This window comes from Idiotropiscis lumnitzeri, chromosome 1, assembly GCF_059441095.1.
Source record: "Idiotropiscis lumnitzeri isolate Australia: NSW breed Sydney's pygmy pipehorse chromosome 1, RoL_Ilum_1.0, whole genome shotgun sequence".
Classification (NCBI taxonomy): Eukaryota; Metazoa; Chordata; class Actinopteri; order Syngnathiformes; family Syngnathidae; genus Idiotropiscis; species Idiotropiscis lumnitzeri.
The window spans coordinates 28188080-28206044 of NC_142391.1; the positions used below are offsets into that span (position 1 = coordinate 28188080).

The 17965-nt window shown below is 40.7% G+C and overlaps 1 protein-coding gene across 1 annotated transcript in view; it reads right to left on the reverse strand.

Annotated features, from left to right (window-relative positions):
* Positions 1 to 17965, reverse strand: part of rtn4r (reticulon 4 receptor) — a 51767-nt gene that overhangs the window by 19290 nt on the left and 14512 nt on the right. The window lies entirely within an intron of this gene.

A 17965-nucleotide genomic window follows, 5' to 3' on the forward strand; every position in this document is an offset into this window, starting at 1 on the left:
TCATGTGTGCACTTATGTTGTAGACCATTCTAATTGAGAGCCCATCCCTTTAATTATGCATGAGACAAAAGCAAGGCAGAGGTTGAAGAAGTTGACCCTTTCTTTTACTTTTTATAATTATTTATTTGATTGTAGGCGAGAAGGCTTTAATCAAAAGATCCTGAGGATGAAAATAGCTTGAAGGCAAAATTATAGAAGAAACTTCACAGGTACCACCAGCGCATTTATTTCTACAGGGCATCTGAAAATAGCAAAACTGCAGATATGAACAATGGATTCTGTTTTACACTTGTTGGAAAACAAAATCATGCTTCCATGGACAAGCAATCCCCAGCAGTGGGCAGTCAAAGACTAACACTGCAATATTTTCGCAATCGGCAATGATAGCTACCAGTTTTTGGGGACTCATTACGTTCTAAAGAGAATCCACCAAGAGCTTAGGGGAGTTGCTCATGGTCATGACATGGCATTTATGTTGAATGGCACTTGGGACTGGGTCAAGATAACAGCTCAATTAGGAGTGTGGCGCAAAGGAACTGACTCAATCTCCCATGACTAATCCTGTGGTTTTTGTTGTCATTAGCAAGAGCAATTGCGCTTTAATCTTAATTTCTTAGTCCAATGCAATGACTTCCAAAAAAAAAAAAAGAAAAAAATGTGCAGTTCAACTTTCAGGTTGTGCTGTAAAAATTGAGAAAGAAAAAAAAAATGTTGCACCGTTGTGACTGAGAAAAATGTTCTGGAATGAACAATCTTGCAATTTTGGGGGGCATTTTTAGGAGGGGGGTGTAGACTTTTTATATCCACTCACATGTTACTATTCATGTAAGATGGCATTAAGAAGAGAGTGCGTTTTTGTGGTCTAGTCTTTGCTGCACTTCCTGTATCTGCTTTGGAAATACTGGTGGGCATTTCTAGTCAAATGGATTCATCCTGTTTATTAATATTTAAACAAGTGCGGTCATACTGTAACCGCTCTGAATCTGTTGGGGTGGGCTTTGTATAGCAACAGCTATTATTGACGTTTAAAAATGAAAGGCAATGTTAAAAATGCATGCCATTCCTGAAAAATGTGCCTGTGAAAATGTTTTTTCCTCAGTTTAATCTAAAATATCCTCAATAAATTAATTAAAATCTCACTGCGTAGAGTAAACAATTAAAAAAAAGTTTTAAAATTGCTGTTGAGAAATGTCAACTTGTAAAAGTGTTTTTTTTTTCTGTTTTTTTTTTTTTTTGAGACAGTCGCTGCGGCAGCTGAAAGCACATTTCAAAAGTGCCAGAGGGAAACAGACTTGATACGCTTGTCAGTTTTGGAAACCTCACTCTATTTACTTTCCGTAGGTACACAAGTACATTGTGCTGAAATATTTAAAACTGTGGCGGTTTACAAAGGCTCACATGCCACCTCACTCTCTCTGTGTTTATTTTCTGTTTATGATTTCTGCAGCAGCCCCTTAACTCGCAATCTTGTTTGGCCTGAATTAATTGAACCTTCTGCTGTTTGCCTCAATATGGGAAATCCACGACGCTGTCATCACCAAATACAAGTTCTCACAGACTTAGTCAAGTGAGGACACCAAAACATAATAAAATAATAAATGCTCTGCCGTAACATGAAGTATAAATAAAATATAAACAACGAGGACACAACTGATATTTACAAGAACATGAAGCAAGAAGCCTTTCTCTGAAAATAAGAGCCATTATAAAAACTGACTTTTTTTTTTTTTTTAAGCCTGGGCTAAAATGTAGAAACCTGACAAGACCAGCGACCACAATCAGCACAATTCATAAAAATCAATTAAACACTTTATCACTCCCACCCTCAATTAATTAATTACCCCATTGAACAAACTAAATTGTTTCCATTGGGGTGGAATGTATCTTGTGTAAAAATATGCAAACTAAAAATATACAGGAATAGAAAAACAGTGGCAATTCATCTGTGCACAGAGATCCACTGAGGAAGTCGTGCGCACTAAACCACATCTCGTTGATGCTGTACTCATCCTCTGCGGGGGGAAACGTAACACACCATCTGTTCACTGATCCCCGGCAGCAAACAACAGACAAACCAGCAGACTCCGGGCCCGGGCACCATTCCCGCACCAGCAATGAATTGTGGGAAACACGGAGGCAGCGACATGGAAGTACGGCGGCTAAATGCAGGATGAGAGCCGCCATCGGCTTGTTAGGATTTGATCGGCAGGCCCGAGCTGACGTTGCACACCGAGGAATGATGCAAATTTAGGCCGACAGCGCAATAAGCTCACACAAAGCAAAATGACGGATTGGAGAATGTAGCCAATGAGGAGGAAGCGAGATGCACTGAGTGTATTTTAAGCGAGCCGGCAACTGCACAGACAGCGTAGGGTGCCGAAGAAGAGGAGGTGAAGGAAGAGATTTTAGGATGGGAACCATTTTTAAACCGCGTGTCTACAAATGCATTCATCAGAATGATAAATTGCCCACTTGAATGCGGTTTGATTAATATTAAACGTGTGGGTTAAACAAACACGAACCAAGAGTGTTAACTCATGGGAGAATTCGACTGTGAAGCGAGCATACGCAGCTAAAGAAATAAAATAAATTATGCTAAACAAGCGCAAGGAAGGCTTCAGTCTGCTCTCTAGTGTCGGCCACAGTCCCAAATGGCTTTTTACACATTATAACATCATCCATCTACTCTTTTTTTTTTTTTTTTTTTTTTGAAATCACATATACCATGAGTGAACTGGAGTGAATCCCAGCTGGCTTTGGGCAACATGCTGGTTCCACCCTTGGAACGTGAGAGCCGTAACACATCGTCTTATTTTCTTACATGAAAATGATTGAGTCGTTTTATTTATACAGAGCACCCATCAGAATTGTTTGCTTCGTCACAGTGCGGATATCTGTCTTCGCAGAATTGTGCACTTAAAGGGGACGTCAACCCCAAAAATAAAACAAATCTTGTCTAAACACAGCATTCTAATTAATATTGCAATCTCAGGGGGCGGCCATTTTGTTACTTGCTGTTGACTGAAAATGACATCCCAGTTGCTCAGAGCTCAGATAACGACTAATCACGGCTCACCTGTTTTCCAAAGCTGAGCCAACTGGGATGTCATTTTCAGTCGAAGGAAGTGACAAAATGGCCGCCCCCTGAGATGCCTAAAAAAATGGGTGGATTTTACTGCTTAACTCATGTTTTGCAAATGCAATATTAATCAGAAGTTCATGTTTCATATTCTTGTAAAGAAAATTTGGGGGTTGACTTCTCCTTTAGAAGCTGAATTTATGTTTTTTTTCTGACCTCCTGGTTAAAAATTTGAGCCTGACCAATTAATCATCTGATATTGGCTCTTTTAAAATCAGCAAAGATATTATTAGTTTTAAAAATGTACTAAGAGGGTCCTTGCCTAATATTTAGGGGGAAGTCGGCCTCCTGGCCAACAGTTTCAAATTTGGGTTTTAAAATGAACAGTGATTTTAAATTGGCCCAGCAAATCGATGCTGTTGCTAAATCCAGCTTTTAATTTTTAATTTTTTTGGGGGCAGCTGGCCAATGTAACGCTTGTTCTAAAATGTTGCGGCTCGCTTCTTAACTGGAGCCCGGTGAAGGGAGCATTTAACTCCAATTCCTCCCTTCACTGGTTCCCTGTCCACTTTAGAGTTCACTTGAAGATTATTTTATTTTTAAATCTTTAAATGGGCTTGCCCAACCTTACTTCTCTGTTATTTTCTTTAATTTATGTATTTATTCTAAAAATGATCGTACGATTATTAGATCATCAGCATTTTATTCAGTGAAATATCAGAATCGGGATCAGCCATATTGTTCAGGCCCGAGTAAAAATTAAAGTATTACACACCGGTTTTGTATGTCATTGCAAAAGCATTGTGAAAAGTGATTCAAAATATGTTTTTCAAAATGGGAGCTGATGTTAATTAAGGAGCAGCCCTTTTCCCCCTCCTTTCTGTCCTTTCATGCAAACCACTTTTACTTGACTGATCTCATTTGTGTCCCTGGAATTATAAATGTACAGATTTGATGATTTCTATTCATCATCGACTCAAAACGTCTTTGTACATCCAGTTTGTAATGAATTTCTTTGAGGTGACATGGCTTACATGGTTCATTTTCCTCTCATTTTTTTTCTGGTTAATTAGTCTCATTTTGAAGTCATGAAGGGCTACATTTGTTGTGTGAGGATCAGATTTTGTCTGATAGATTTCTTCAGAAAAACTTGATGAATGCAGATGAGGGCTTTTAACTACCAACTGGCTAGATGGAGTGTATAGATACAGTAGATCAATTACAGTGGACAGATCAGTCGATTCTGTAGATTGATCGAAAGATGCTGTGACAACATCAAAGTGAGCGCTACCATCATAGACAGATTCATTATTTGAAAGAGGAAAACAATTTGACCCATTAAAGACATTTTGTATTTGCCGGTGGCAGTTATGATTAAATTATTTGCAATGTTCCAACGCTGTAAACTACCAGCACCAGATAAGCTAAAGCAAGAAAACACACAAAAGCCAATATGTTTTCACTGAGGACATGACATAAACTTATTCAAGAAAAATCGGTAACACCTTGCTACTTCTGTCCATCATGTTTCAATGCATCAATTTTGAGAAAGTCACATCACTGTAAATTGGCCGCAGCGCTTTGGTTGTCATCAGTCTAACACAGTTATCAATAGTGTTTTTAGTAGCTCAGTAAAAGGGTCAACCGCCTCGATTGTTTTATGTCCCACAGTAATATACAGCTCATAAAAGGAGGATATGAATCCTTCAGGTACGTGAAGATAAAATCCTGGTCAATAATGGTGTAAACTCAATGATTGCCATGGCAACACAGACAAAGGCAAACCTGTCAGCTTATTGCAGTGAATTAAGGCTGAATAGCAGAGGCATTAGTCCAAATATAATTACCCCCCGTATATTAATTGTGAGCCTGCATTAGATTGGGACTTTGGAAATATAATGTACAGATATGTCCCTCCACCCATCACTTTTATGGGTCATGGGGAACTGGAGTCTATCCCAACTGACTTTTTTCCAGAAATATTTTTACCATTTACATTTTCAATAATTTTTGGGGGGGTTTGAAGAGGTGAGCGGGGGGCTAAAACAGGGCCAAAGGCATACCCCGGTCACCCCTCCATGCAGTATTTTAAGTTCATTCATTATCCAGCACGAATGTGACTTCAACCTTGAATGTACGACTTCCCTTCGGATAGTCTGCTGGCGTGGTGGCTTTAGAGCGCCTCGTTGTATGCTGTGAGTTTGTCACGCAGTGAATGATCGGGGATTATTTATATATTTATTTATTTGATTGATTTTTTTCTGAGTCAAAATTTACAGCCAGCATGTGCCCCCGGGTTTCGTGCTGGCATGGTAGCTTTAATGTTGTCGCGGCATGGAGAAACCCTTCGACGGCCCAGTCCGATATATTCCCAAATATGTTGATATGTTTAGACATAAGAATTATGCTAAACGTAAAAGTAGTATCCATTATCGGGATCGTCAGGATGCGGTCTTAGCGCATTCAGCACACAAGCTCCAAGTGTTAGAGAGTGGACAAAATGGCTTGATTTATTTTTCCAAGATTTATCCTGTACAAGCATGATTTTTTTTCAACGTTTAAAAATACTTCTAGACTCATTATACATCTATTTTTACCTTGCAGGAATATTTTGTATGACATCATGCATGTCGCTGCTTTCTAACTTGTTCAACTTTTATAGTTGTGATTATTATTCATAGGTTAGTGCAGTGATATAACGAGTAAACGAAAAAACTACACACTACACATATACAATACGTGACATTAGATACGGCTGAGAAATGTTTTGCTCAGTAAATAATGTTTCTTCGTAAACTCTCTAAAATTGCATGGCTTCAGACTTCAAAGTAACCACAGTTGGAAGTTAACTTTAGTCACAGTATTTCTACACAGTTCCGGTTGCTTCGTGTGTCGTCTTAGAAGTCTATGATGATTCTGCCTAAATGTAAACAAAAGAAAAAGTGCTGCATGCAAGCTTTCAAACAGACCTGGCATATATTGCTGGTTGAAAAAAAAAAAACAACACCGCATATTAGGGCAGCACGATAAATTGAAATCTAATCGACATCGAGGTTTGACATAGTGCGATTATCTAATCGCAAAACAGTGAGGTTTTTTATTTTTTTCCTCTCTCCCCCAACCTTTGGCGTTTGAGTGACAGATGAATTAGCCAACCAGAATTGTCGATGCTCGGGTCTTAATGTGGCTGGGCAATCAGTGTTGTTGGCTAAAATGCGTTAGTCTGCGTTCCGGTGCCCACAGTCAGCGCAGTCCGACAATAACTCACTACGCGTGCGCTGTTGTTTTTTTATGCCATTGCCGTTTACCGAAGTGGATGTAATAGATGTAACTTCTGCCGCCATTGACGAGGAACGGAAGATGCTCGTGCTATAGACGGGCGGTACGTCTTTTTTTTGGACGTACGGCAGATTCGACAAAAAAGAACCGCATCAAAAAATCAGCTCCAGAGGCAACACGATCAACGTATTTCAACGTTTAAAACAGCACCACCGATTTGAGTATGAAGCCTGTCAACAGATTCTAAATAAACAGATGAAGGGAAGGCAACAACTAGCGGTCATTCATGTGCTAGGCTAAGATCGCTAACAGTAGCATTCACGTTTTGAAAAAATGGCATCGGAAAACTATCTCCTCATTATCTGTGCGTACCGGTGACAATCTCCCTCTCAGCGCATCTTTTCAGCACTAATGGCAACATTGTAAATTGTGATCGAGCATGTCTGATACAAGCAGGGGTGAATATGTGTGTGTGTGTGTGTGCGCGCGCGCGCATGCGCGAGGAAGAGTGTAGTGGAGGAGATGAGCGGATATGCTTTAGTGGCGAGCGAGGAAATGAGAGTGTAAAGGAAAAGATAAAGAGTGTATAAAATAAAGCAAATCGAAGCAGAAACGGATAACAGTGTAATGTATTGTGAGATATTTTCACTGTCCGCGATTGTTTTTGTCCGTCTCGCTTGCCGTACTGAGCGGCAGCGAGTCATGGAAGTACACTATAATGACAGACAGCGCTACAGCCTTGACTGACATACTGCTTGGCTCTTTTCATTAATAATCCTTAATACATATTTTACAAACAGTAGCATTTTAATGCATTTTAACATGTAAAATACAAAAACTGCAAATCGAATCGTAATCGCAATATTGGTCTGAATAATTGCAATTAGTTTTTTTTTTTTTCAAAAATCATGCAGCCCTACTGCATATTCAAAATACAAATAGTAGTCAGCCTTGGGTACGTTGAAAGAATCGCAAGAAGCTATGACTTGTCATCAGTCAACTTGTTATTTTCAGCTTGAGTTTGCTTGTCTTTTGATGAAGGTGAACTAGAGCATGGAAAGCAATGCTGACATGCCCCTGATATCCTGCCACCTATTATCTCAGCATATCTGTCTCCTTTAATGGAACAAATTGGTTGTCTCAAGTGAGACTCCCTTGCACAGTGCAGGACACATGGAAAAGGGGTCAGGGGAAGACAAAAGTCCCAAATAAAATCTTGCATTCAGAGGATTTGTCGACAGTATTTGTCTCCAGTGATGCTCAGCTAACCCAGAATTGGACACGAGGTCCCGGTCCCCGGTTTCAACTTCAAATCAGTTAGATGGGAAAAAAACTGCATTGACAAGATAAGTACCTGGCCTTTTGCTGGGGAAGCAGAGCAGTTTAGTACGCGGGGGTATACGGGCACATTTCTGATCCGGCCTGCAAGCTTAGGAGTGAAAACGCAAAGTCATCTCCTTATCGGCAGGGGGCGAAGACGTTGGGGATTACAGTTTTTAATGTATTTCCCCTTCAACTGAATATCACAGCGCACAACCAGGATAAGCAATCAACAGCGACAAATCTCCTCATAATTCTAAATGAACTAAGAGACCCAAGGCGCCTTTTAAACGCTGCAAGTTGAAACATTATTGTCAGCAGCGACAGGGCAAAAGTCTCAGTGTGGAAAAAAAAGAGGAAAACATCAACAAATTGCTAGTGAGCCAATCGGATTTGGAAGAAAGTGGCAGCGTCTTACTTCCCGCCATCTCTTCGAGCCTTAATGTCCCACCAGGGAAACTTATCTGATTGGACCTTGCACTGAAATCGACACTTTGAAGATCTGAGCTTGACGCGCCTCTTGGAGTCGATTCGCTGAAAGAGCTTAGAGATTCTAGCCAGTGGTGAGACAAGATCCACTCATCGGGACAGAGGTCGATAAAGTATCTGCTCGTCAGGAGAGAGTGACATCCTGTAAGATGAAACCGCATCAATCACGTGGACCAGACGAGCCGAATATGAATGCACGCTGGCACCAAAGTGAAGACCCTCAATATGTATTATGCAGGGGAGGTCAAGAGGCCGTTAAACTTGTAAATATTTTAGTGTTTTCATTCATGTCGTCGTTCGCTTCCCCAGGCCGTGTTTCAGTAATACTAATAAAAGCAAACGGAGGCCAAAACACACAAGTACAATATCATAAAATTCAACTCTGTCTTTACAAAGATTAGAATTTTTTATTGCGATTGACAATGTCAGAGGGGCTTTTAATTCAAATTAAAAGTATTTTTAAAATCGTTTTCAAAAATCTTCTTCTTGCACTCTAAGCACGTTTAATGATTTTCCTAAGCTATTATTTATTTTTATTTCTTTACTTTGCTTTAAATCTATTTAACTCAGCGGTTGATGTTGTAGCTGTGGTTAGCACATCTGTGACTCAGTCAGGTCCTGAGTTGGAATTGCCGGCCTGCCAACCGCTAATGTGAGGAGCGCCGACTCGTCCGGGGTGTTTGCTGCCTCTCACCAATCAGATGGAATAAGCTCCAGCTCCCAAAATGAGGAGAAGACAAATAGAAAAGGAATGGATAGGTAATAACCCGAGAGATGTCCCGACAGTCTCCAGGTGTCGAGGAAAACGGAGCCTCACCACCTAATTGAGTTTCCATTGGCCCAAAGGCCACCTTGGCAAGCATTCCAATGATTATTTTCTCAATAGCCTGTTTGCAAACAAATGAAAACCCCAAAATCCTTCCGGCAGAATCATAAATAATAGCGTTTGTGTTTGGGAAATAATCCCATTCCAAATGTATTATACCTGAATAAAATGCATGATTTTCCGAAACATGCCTCCATCTAATAATTCCGGCATCCTGTTGACTTGTTTAGTCAAGTCTCATTGCTGCCATTGCAAATAAAGCACAAATGCAAACAGGATGAACCCAAACTAGCTCGGGCAGCACGCTCCCCAAGGCGACTTGAGAGCAGCAGATGTTGTGCTGCAGCTCACGTTAAGCACCCATGTCATTCAAATTCTCAACATGTTTTCTGTGTTGCCATTTAGCAGCACGCCACCTTCATGTCGCAGGGAATCCTCCACTTGTTTTGCGGCCTTGTGTTCTCGGTGTGAATGACTTGACACACTGTGATTGTTTTGACCTTTCCCTCGCTGCTATTTGGACATTTGATGTCCAACAATGAAGCCTGCAGTTAAACATTTCACTTTGCTGCTTAACGCATGTCAGTTTCAATCTTTTCAATGTGATGTTAGAGCTGCATTTTTTTTCTTCAGGTTTTAGTAAAAGTCAAAGTGTTTCAGGTGAAAATCTGCACACAATGTCAGGTTTTTTAAAGCACTCAATTGTTTAAGCCATCAGACTCAGTTGAGCAGAATTGCGGGAACATCATTACAGCCATTGTGTCACTGCCATGTCATGGGCTTACTTTTGCTTTTGCTTTGGGGCCTCAATTAGAACAAAAAGTTATCGTTTAAAATGGAGAGTGTGATGGTGAACTGGAGTGAGTGTTTTTCAAATTGCTAGCAGCAATTATAAATGCAGGTTGGCATTCATGAAAAGCAGCAGTGCGCACGCGGCCATTAATAGCGTTTTTTTTTAGTCAGACATCATTAAAGACCAACAGACATATTTCTTTAAATTAAGCATTTACACTCCTTGTTTTTGTACGCGGTTGCACTCATTTTGCTAGCATGTGGGTTTGATTTAGCGTAATACGACCGAGACGCGTCTTGACATGCGTCAAGAGTCCGATGGAATGAGGGGAAGTCGGTCACTTTTCAAAATTAAATCTTTTTCAGCCTCAAATAATAAATAAAAGTAATGCAAGTTTTGTTTTTCTTTTATCTGTGCAGCCCGCCACGAGTCGGTCCAAAGAGGCCCGCAGACCGGTGGTTGGAGACCCCTGCTTTATATGATTTGATACTTTTTAATCGATCATAGTCTTTTACAGATAGGCTGATGGTCAATAACCTTCCGAGATTTTTTTGAAAGCGCTCACCTCTGAGGTTGCTCATAAAATTTCCAGGACTCATGTCACAAAAGATTGCCATTAAATAAATATAGACTGCAGTCTGATTGATGGAGGTATAAATTAAGTGTCATGACATTGTTAGCTTTGTGGGAACTTGCTGCTTTTCGCGCTTTTACGAAAAGCATAAACAGCACATCCGTATGTCTGTGTGGTGGAAAGCAATTATCATATTTTCTTCATCAAGTGTGTTTAATAATTAGAAGCGCATGTTCAACATCGATGTGATGCTGAAACCTTCGAATTGTTGGTATGCTCCCTCACTCCATAAAAGTTTCTGGAAATCAGTTTTGTGCATTCCCGCTTCATAACAAAAGTCATTGAAGACGCAAGTGCCTTGTAAACAGTGAATACTGGAATTGTGCGGAAATGAGACACATCGGGAATCGCAAGTTACAGTCAATGCAAAACAAAAAGGCAACCAACTAACAGATGAGCTGCTGAATAATTTCAGCGATGCCCTTGTTTTTACCGTCAAAATATGTTCTGCGAAACCTTGCAGCGGGTTTAAAAATTGCATGGTTGTCATCTGTCTTCTTACATTTTCACCACACGGCCCGTTTTGTAGTCACGCTCACAGCCATGTGACCAAAAAAAATAAAGGCGCTATTGTTGTGTCAAGTCAAAAATACCCTGCCTTGAAAGAGAACTCATACTTTTGAACTTTTTTGGTTTGGCAACCTCACAGCCGCAAATGTCAGTGTTTTGATTGAGATTTTATTTGATCAACCGACGCAAAGTAGCACACGAGTACAATTTTGAAAATGTGAGGAACATAATCTTAAAACTGTGGTGTGTGTTTACTGTATTTTCAGCCCCCTACCCCGTGCATCATCAGTGCTTTGTCGTCAAGTCTTGCCACAGTTGCTCAATGGGATTTAGGTCTGGACTATGACTGGACCATTATTAGTTCTGACTATTCGTTGATGTATACCGTAGCATTGTAGCTCTGGCTTTATGTTTATGATCAATGTCGTTACATCTTTGTTACATCTAGGCAAGACTAATGTAACGCATTTTACTTTGGAGTCAGCCAGCCCTCCCTCACGAGCCTCCAACCGGTACAAAAATGATACTGCTCGTCTTTTAAAGAAAAGATGTTCTTTATTAGTCCCACAATGGGGAAATTAACCGGAACCCGGAAGAAGGATTGCATAACCCCAATGTTGGCCTCTTCTCACTGGCTCCCAGTGCACTTTCGAGTTCGCTTCAAGATACTTCTGTTTGTCTTTAAATCATTGGCCTCGCTCCAGTGAACCTGCCCGCTGCCTTAGAGGAGCTCACACGTTTTTTGTTGTTGGTCCTTCCCCATGGAATGACCTCCCATTAAATGTTAGGCAAGCTTCCTCTCTGTCCATTTTTAAAACTCGTTTGAAGACACATCTTTATTCTATAGCTTTTGACTCAACATGAGACTGTCGTTCTGCTGTTCTTCTAGTATCCATTGTATGGATTTATGTGTTTAAATTTGTGTTCTAATTTCCCGTTAATTTATACTGCACCATATTGAGAGCGCTTTGAAATGTGCTATATAAATAAAGTTGTATTTTGTATAAAACCTCACCAAAACAGGTTTGTGTCTGTGAGGTCACAGAATGTGAACGTCATCGGGTGAAAATACTTTTTGAAGGCACTCTAATATTCATATACTCGTTGCACCTTTATAACTGCGTGCAAGAGTCACGATTCTATACGTTTTCATCACCTCCTCACGAACAGACGCTTTGAACACCTCTTCAGCTATTCATGGTGCAGCTAATGACACATATTACGCAGTCACACCCCCATTTATCATCTTAGTAACAGCATTTCTAAGCCAATTAGCCAAGTCAATATGGCGTCGCCGTTATTACCGACATTATACCATCGATAAATTACTTCCACGTGGCAGAGACTGCATCGGTGTGACGGTAGTCGGATAGCAATCCGGATGACAGATTGATGGCGCAATATCTCAGCCTCTGATTCATGGATACGTCCGGAACAAAAAAGTTTACATGTAAAGTGGAAGAAACATCGCTCCGGGTAGACAGCAAATTGGAATTTTTTTTTGAAAAGTTGAAATAGAGCCCTCCATGCAAACTAGAAGAGGGAACACAAGGATGCAGAGGGCAACATTAGTATGCAACGTTCTCATCTGTCTGTCTTTGGCTTTGGCTTAAGCACGGGTGTAGCGTGGGATGTCAATGCTCAGGAGAGTCAAATATTTGTTTCCCCTCAGGCGTGAACCTCAAGGGCTACCTGGGTCTCCCCCACTAGAGCAATTGTGAGGTTGTTTGAGCTGAATCTAACAAAGCTCTACTGAAAGGTATTTATCAAAGGATTTCTTCATTTAGTTTAACTTCAACCACTAAACTCGTTGCCGTCAGACAACCACTCACTTGAACTAGCACAACGAGGCACACTGTGCTATGGCTGAGTGCGCGACGGGCTGCAAAGTTTCTGCCAACCCACGCGACGCCGCTGCTCTTGAGTGAGAATATCTTTGCCATCAGCAGCCCGACATCATCATCATCATCATCTTCACCTGAGGTATTTTTGTTCCTGCTTTTATCTGCTCTGCTCATGACAGCAGTGTCGCATGGGGAAAGAGCAGCGGTAAACGTCTTGGGAGAAGTTTTGACACTCGATCTCAAACGCAAAGCTGCTCGCAGAGCAGGAGTATGTTTACTTGTGGAAAAGGGGACACTCTTGCGATTGACTAAGTTTGAGCGCAGAAACTTTCAAAGAAACGCGATGCTGATGAAATATAGATCGGGCCGGGGTGACAGAGAGTGACGGGGTATTTTGTCTGGGCTTTTCCTATTTCCCTTCTGATGAAAACAGCCTTTGATGGCTGGCCCATATGGAGTTCATTACAATCCTCCAGCGATCGAATTCAGAGCAAGTTGCATATGGTGCAATTAGTTTTTAAATTTCCACGCCACATTTGGGATCTCGTGTCACCTCACCAGAAGCTAATTTTGAACAAACGAAGAAAGGAACAGCTGCATAACCGGAGTCTGCCGCGCGTGTGAAAAAACACCATGAAAGCAGTGATTTGAAGTGCTTGTTTGGATTATTATTTGGCACGCCAATGAAACAGCGAGGACACCTGGGAATGACTCCCGGTAATAACCTGAACCGGCTCCTCCCTGTAAATACTGAAATGATTGAGTCTCGTTAGGGTTTACTGCCTGATGCAATCACATAACTTTCCCTCAAGTGTGTTATTTCCTCAAATGCACGCAAGTATAGTCAAGGCTTTACCAAGTTTAATATTAAGGACAGATCGTTTTGTGATTGAAATGGAAACAGGGAAGATTACTATTTGTGCGTAATGCAATCATCTGCAGATATTACTCTCGCCTGTGGCAATGAAAAGTGTTCAGTAACCTTCAGTAACGTGATTTAAAGCTTCATACTTAATATTCTGTAATCACCTAGGTTAAGGTTCATTTTAGTAACACTGCATCTTGTTTTTGGCGAGCATTCATAAGAGGAAAGCAAGATAAAAGCGGGAGCAACATTGCATTGAAGATTGAAGTCAATCTGGCAACAGGATGTCTCCCTTTCTCCTTTTTCATCTATTCGGCACAATGAGGACGTCGTGCAAACTTACATCGGTGCTTGAACAACTCTGCTTTTGCAAATATCAAGCAATTCCGTCTCTTTGATGAACATTTATAAACGCTTCCTGTCTCAGCGTTTTTAATAGGGCTGTGCACAAATCAGTGCCGACTCAAACTAGGACATGAATGAAAAAACAAACAGAATCCGAATTTTCAATCGTATTAGGCAAACTCATGGAAGCACTATCCGAATGTCCACACTTGTCCATATAAAATGTCATTGAAAATATGTGTTAAAATACAGTTAAAATAAAGATTTTATTTTATTTTTTATTCACAATAAATAGACACAATATCTTATTGTGCCAGTCCGTCATTACAGGTATGGTGGTCAGTTGATACGCGACGAGGAGCAAACCATTAGCTTGCTGTCCGAATCGCCAAACAGAAAGATGGGAATATTATATAGTGCGGAACTATATCATGAATGCGGGGTTAAGGGATAAGGGCGAACATTCGGACACGCCCTTCGTATTGTCGTGCAGATTGAATGTCAATTCAATTTGTGTATGGCAGGGGATTGCAAACACTGCTCGAGTACCCGGCTAATCATGAAGTAAACCTGTTAAGCAGTATGTTCAGTGACGGCCATATCGGCAGGTCATAATCAGCTGTGTCATTACTTGGATGCCGGGACCGAAGTTGGTCTTCGAGTGTTCCCAGAAAAGTGCAAAATCCGACTCGATTCGAACGCTATTTGCTGACGTCAACACGAATAGCGAATGTAGTGAGTCCGAGTTCTACCGCCCCTATGGCAGACTTTTTACAATCTTGATTGTAAAACTCTCTGCTTCGAGCCCGCAGACTTGGATAATGGCTGTCCAGGAATTGTGGGTGTGCATGTGTGCAGTCCACGGCTATTAACTTGCATAAGCCTCATTAAGAATTGCAGACAATGTTATCAAGCAGAAACCGCTTGCTACGTCAAAGTGCCCAGTTAATTGGAAGAAAATGTTCACACAAATACCAAAGATATTTCGTAAATGTGAATCCACAGTGGGGAAAATACAGTAAGACTCTCATTCTGTCTTCAAAAATACATATTTAGTCAAGGCTATGCCCTTTTTTTCAATTATTATTTTTTTTTCAATAGCCACTGGGTTGGACAACGAAACAAAACTCAGTATCAGTGCCCAGCACCTGAATCTCATTCTCGTTGCGCTGGAAAACACAAAACATCTCAACCCCTCCTTGCTTTAATACCCAAGTAATTACTCTCATCTTGCCCTGCTGGTGAAATGAGCCCTGCTGCCACTGCCTCTTGTGTTTCTGTTATCTGCGCGTAAACGCATTAGCATGTGCCCCCTGTAATGACATTAATTAGCTGTAAATTGAGCTGATTTTCCTGCTAAGTACTTGAAGAGTCAATACCATAACACAGGCCTAATATATGCATGTCTGACGTCTATCTAGTTTGGAAGGTGGCGTAACATTGAGAGTTTATGAGCCGACGGCACCCGGTGGGCTTGATGAGCCAATTCAGTAATAAAGAGGGTATCATGTATCAGGCCGTATCCATTCGCTTCTCTGATACGTGGAGAGCATAATTACATTGCTGCGCTATTGACAGACGATCTCTTTTGGAGAGACTCAATTATGCAACAAAAGAGAAAAAGAAACTGAAGAAATGATGATCCAGTGGAAAATATATCGCAGACGAGCGCCGATGAAAGTTCTCTATGGACAAGGATAAGTGGGAAGAAAAAGGAGCTCTTTTAGCCACCTCTCCTCGCAACAAAGAAAGAAGAAAAAAAAAACACTTGTCATGGGGCAAGTGAGCTTGAGGAGACAAAGAGAACCTGCGCCATTTGGAAAAAGAGGCAGAAATGACTGAGCGGCCATGGCATGAAAATGCTGACGTGTCAAAATATGTGTAAAGGAAGAACGGGGTTGGAAGTATACAAGGTGCTTGTTAAACACAAGTTATCCCAAGATATTGTTGAAATGTGACAGTAATAAAAGACAACAAACGCAATACGTTGGACAACAGTGATGTGCAACATTAAGTTCTGGTTGTTCATTTTGTTTTCATTGAGTTTCCTGCTAAATCATGTTCACCTTGCACATTTCATGATCAAGTATAATCGTATATTTTTGTTTATATTTTTGCTGTCGGGCAGGAACCCCGTGTGACCATATCTGGTCAATTTTGTGTTTTTCTTTTCACAAATCAATATTAGTTTGCCCCCAAGTGATCTATAATTTTTACACATTGCAAACCAATTTAAAATGTTTGAAATACCTTGAGAAAGAATATATTAACGTTGATGAACGCTCAACTATCCTAGAAGTGTTGTAATTTTATTTTATTTTTGGTTTTATGCAAAAACGAGTGGAAATTTGAGTAAGCGTGTTTTGTTACAATTAATTGTGTTATGTTCCATTGCCGAATGGAGCCATCAACAATGAAGGCAAATTTACATGCAGAATCTCTGTTGCATTAGTTTAGTTAATTTGTCATTGAATTCTTTGTATCACTCATGGCTCAAAGACCTTTGGAAAGAAAGTGTAACCACAATAGTTTGCTTTTTTTTTTAAGTATTAACATTTTTTGTCTGGTTGGGCGATCATGTGACTGTCGACTTTGGTCTGAACTGCTGGTGCAATGTTCGTCCCATTTTTTTTTTTTTTTATTGCAATAAAAGCAAAGCAAAATATCAGTTTTAATCGTGATTAAATTAGTGATTGAACAACATTTGGGGTGGTGTTGTGAAAATGTTGATAATACCCCCCCTTAAAGTTACACACTCACCTCAACCCGTCCTGGATCTTACCCGCCTATGCCGTATCCCCAAACGCATACAGATTAATCAGGCCAATCGAATCACGGTGAAGCTTGAGAAAATGGATTTGGAAGACTGCACTGATCTATATGGCCCAAGGTTAAAGGAATAAGAAATGACATGGTTCGGTCTTTGACTATTCCCAAAGAGTGCTGGGATTTCTTGCAATGTTTGCGATTATTGGAAAAAAAGAGAAAAAAACTGGGGCAATGCTGTGATCCAGCACATTTTTCAACAAACACACCAAGCAAACTGTTAAAAATATAGGACGCATCGTGGGATCACTGGGAGGTTAACCATGTATGAACCAAATAATGGTTTCTATGACCTTTAGGTCAGGAGGACGAACCCCAGCGGAGACGCTCCAAGCAGAATCACTTCTCCCATGAAACCCCATGTTGACAAAGATTGTTCCACCACTATCATTATCATTCCAGTAAACGATGTCATGTGCACATCCTCAATAACGTTCCCCGTTCTCTCTCTCGCTCTGTGCTGAGTAATCCTTTGATGTTCGGCGGTGACTCGCAGTGCTCTCAGACTGCCAGCAACTAATGCAGATGGTTCCTAATGCACTATGCTTTTGTAACAAAAAGGTTTCTATTACGGGCTTGTGTGCAGATGGAATCCATTGACGGGAAACGGCGGACCACAAGTGACCTCCTAGAATTTCCGAATGCCCACGTTTTGACCAACATAGCCACTCGCTTTTAATGGAAGAATACCTCCGCTGTGGAATGTGGTTATGGGAAGGAGGGGCTCATAACTCAGGCAAGTTTTCCAGACAGTTTAATGCTTTAATGGCAGGTGATTGGTGTCATTGATTAGCGTGAATGAAGGGCCGCAGACAGGAAGTCTTTTTTGCACTCAGTGTCAGCCCCTCAATTACCCTACTACGTGGAAAAATAAAGACATTAAATAATAATAATAGGGACATATTTTTCTAGTAGGGGAAAAACATTTTTTTGTTGTTGTTACTTAGCCTGCCCTTGGTAGAGGTCTAAAGAGTGCAATTACAGCTTCTTTGTTCTACGTCTAATGTCAATATTTTGTGAAACCCCTCTGTGCCTGACATCAACTAACAAGGACCTTTTGGCATTTAGTTGCACTGGGATTTCAATCAACTCTAGCAGAAATACATCGCGGCACTCATTGAAGTTTTTTTTGTTTTAGACAGGTGGATGAAAAAC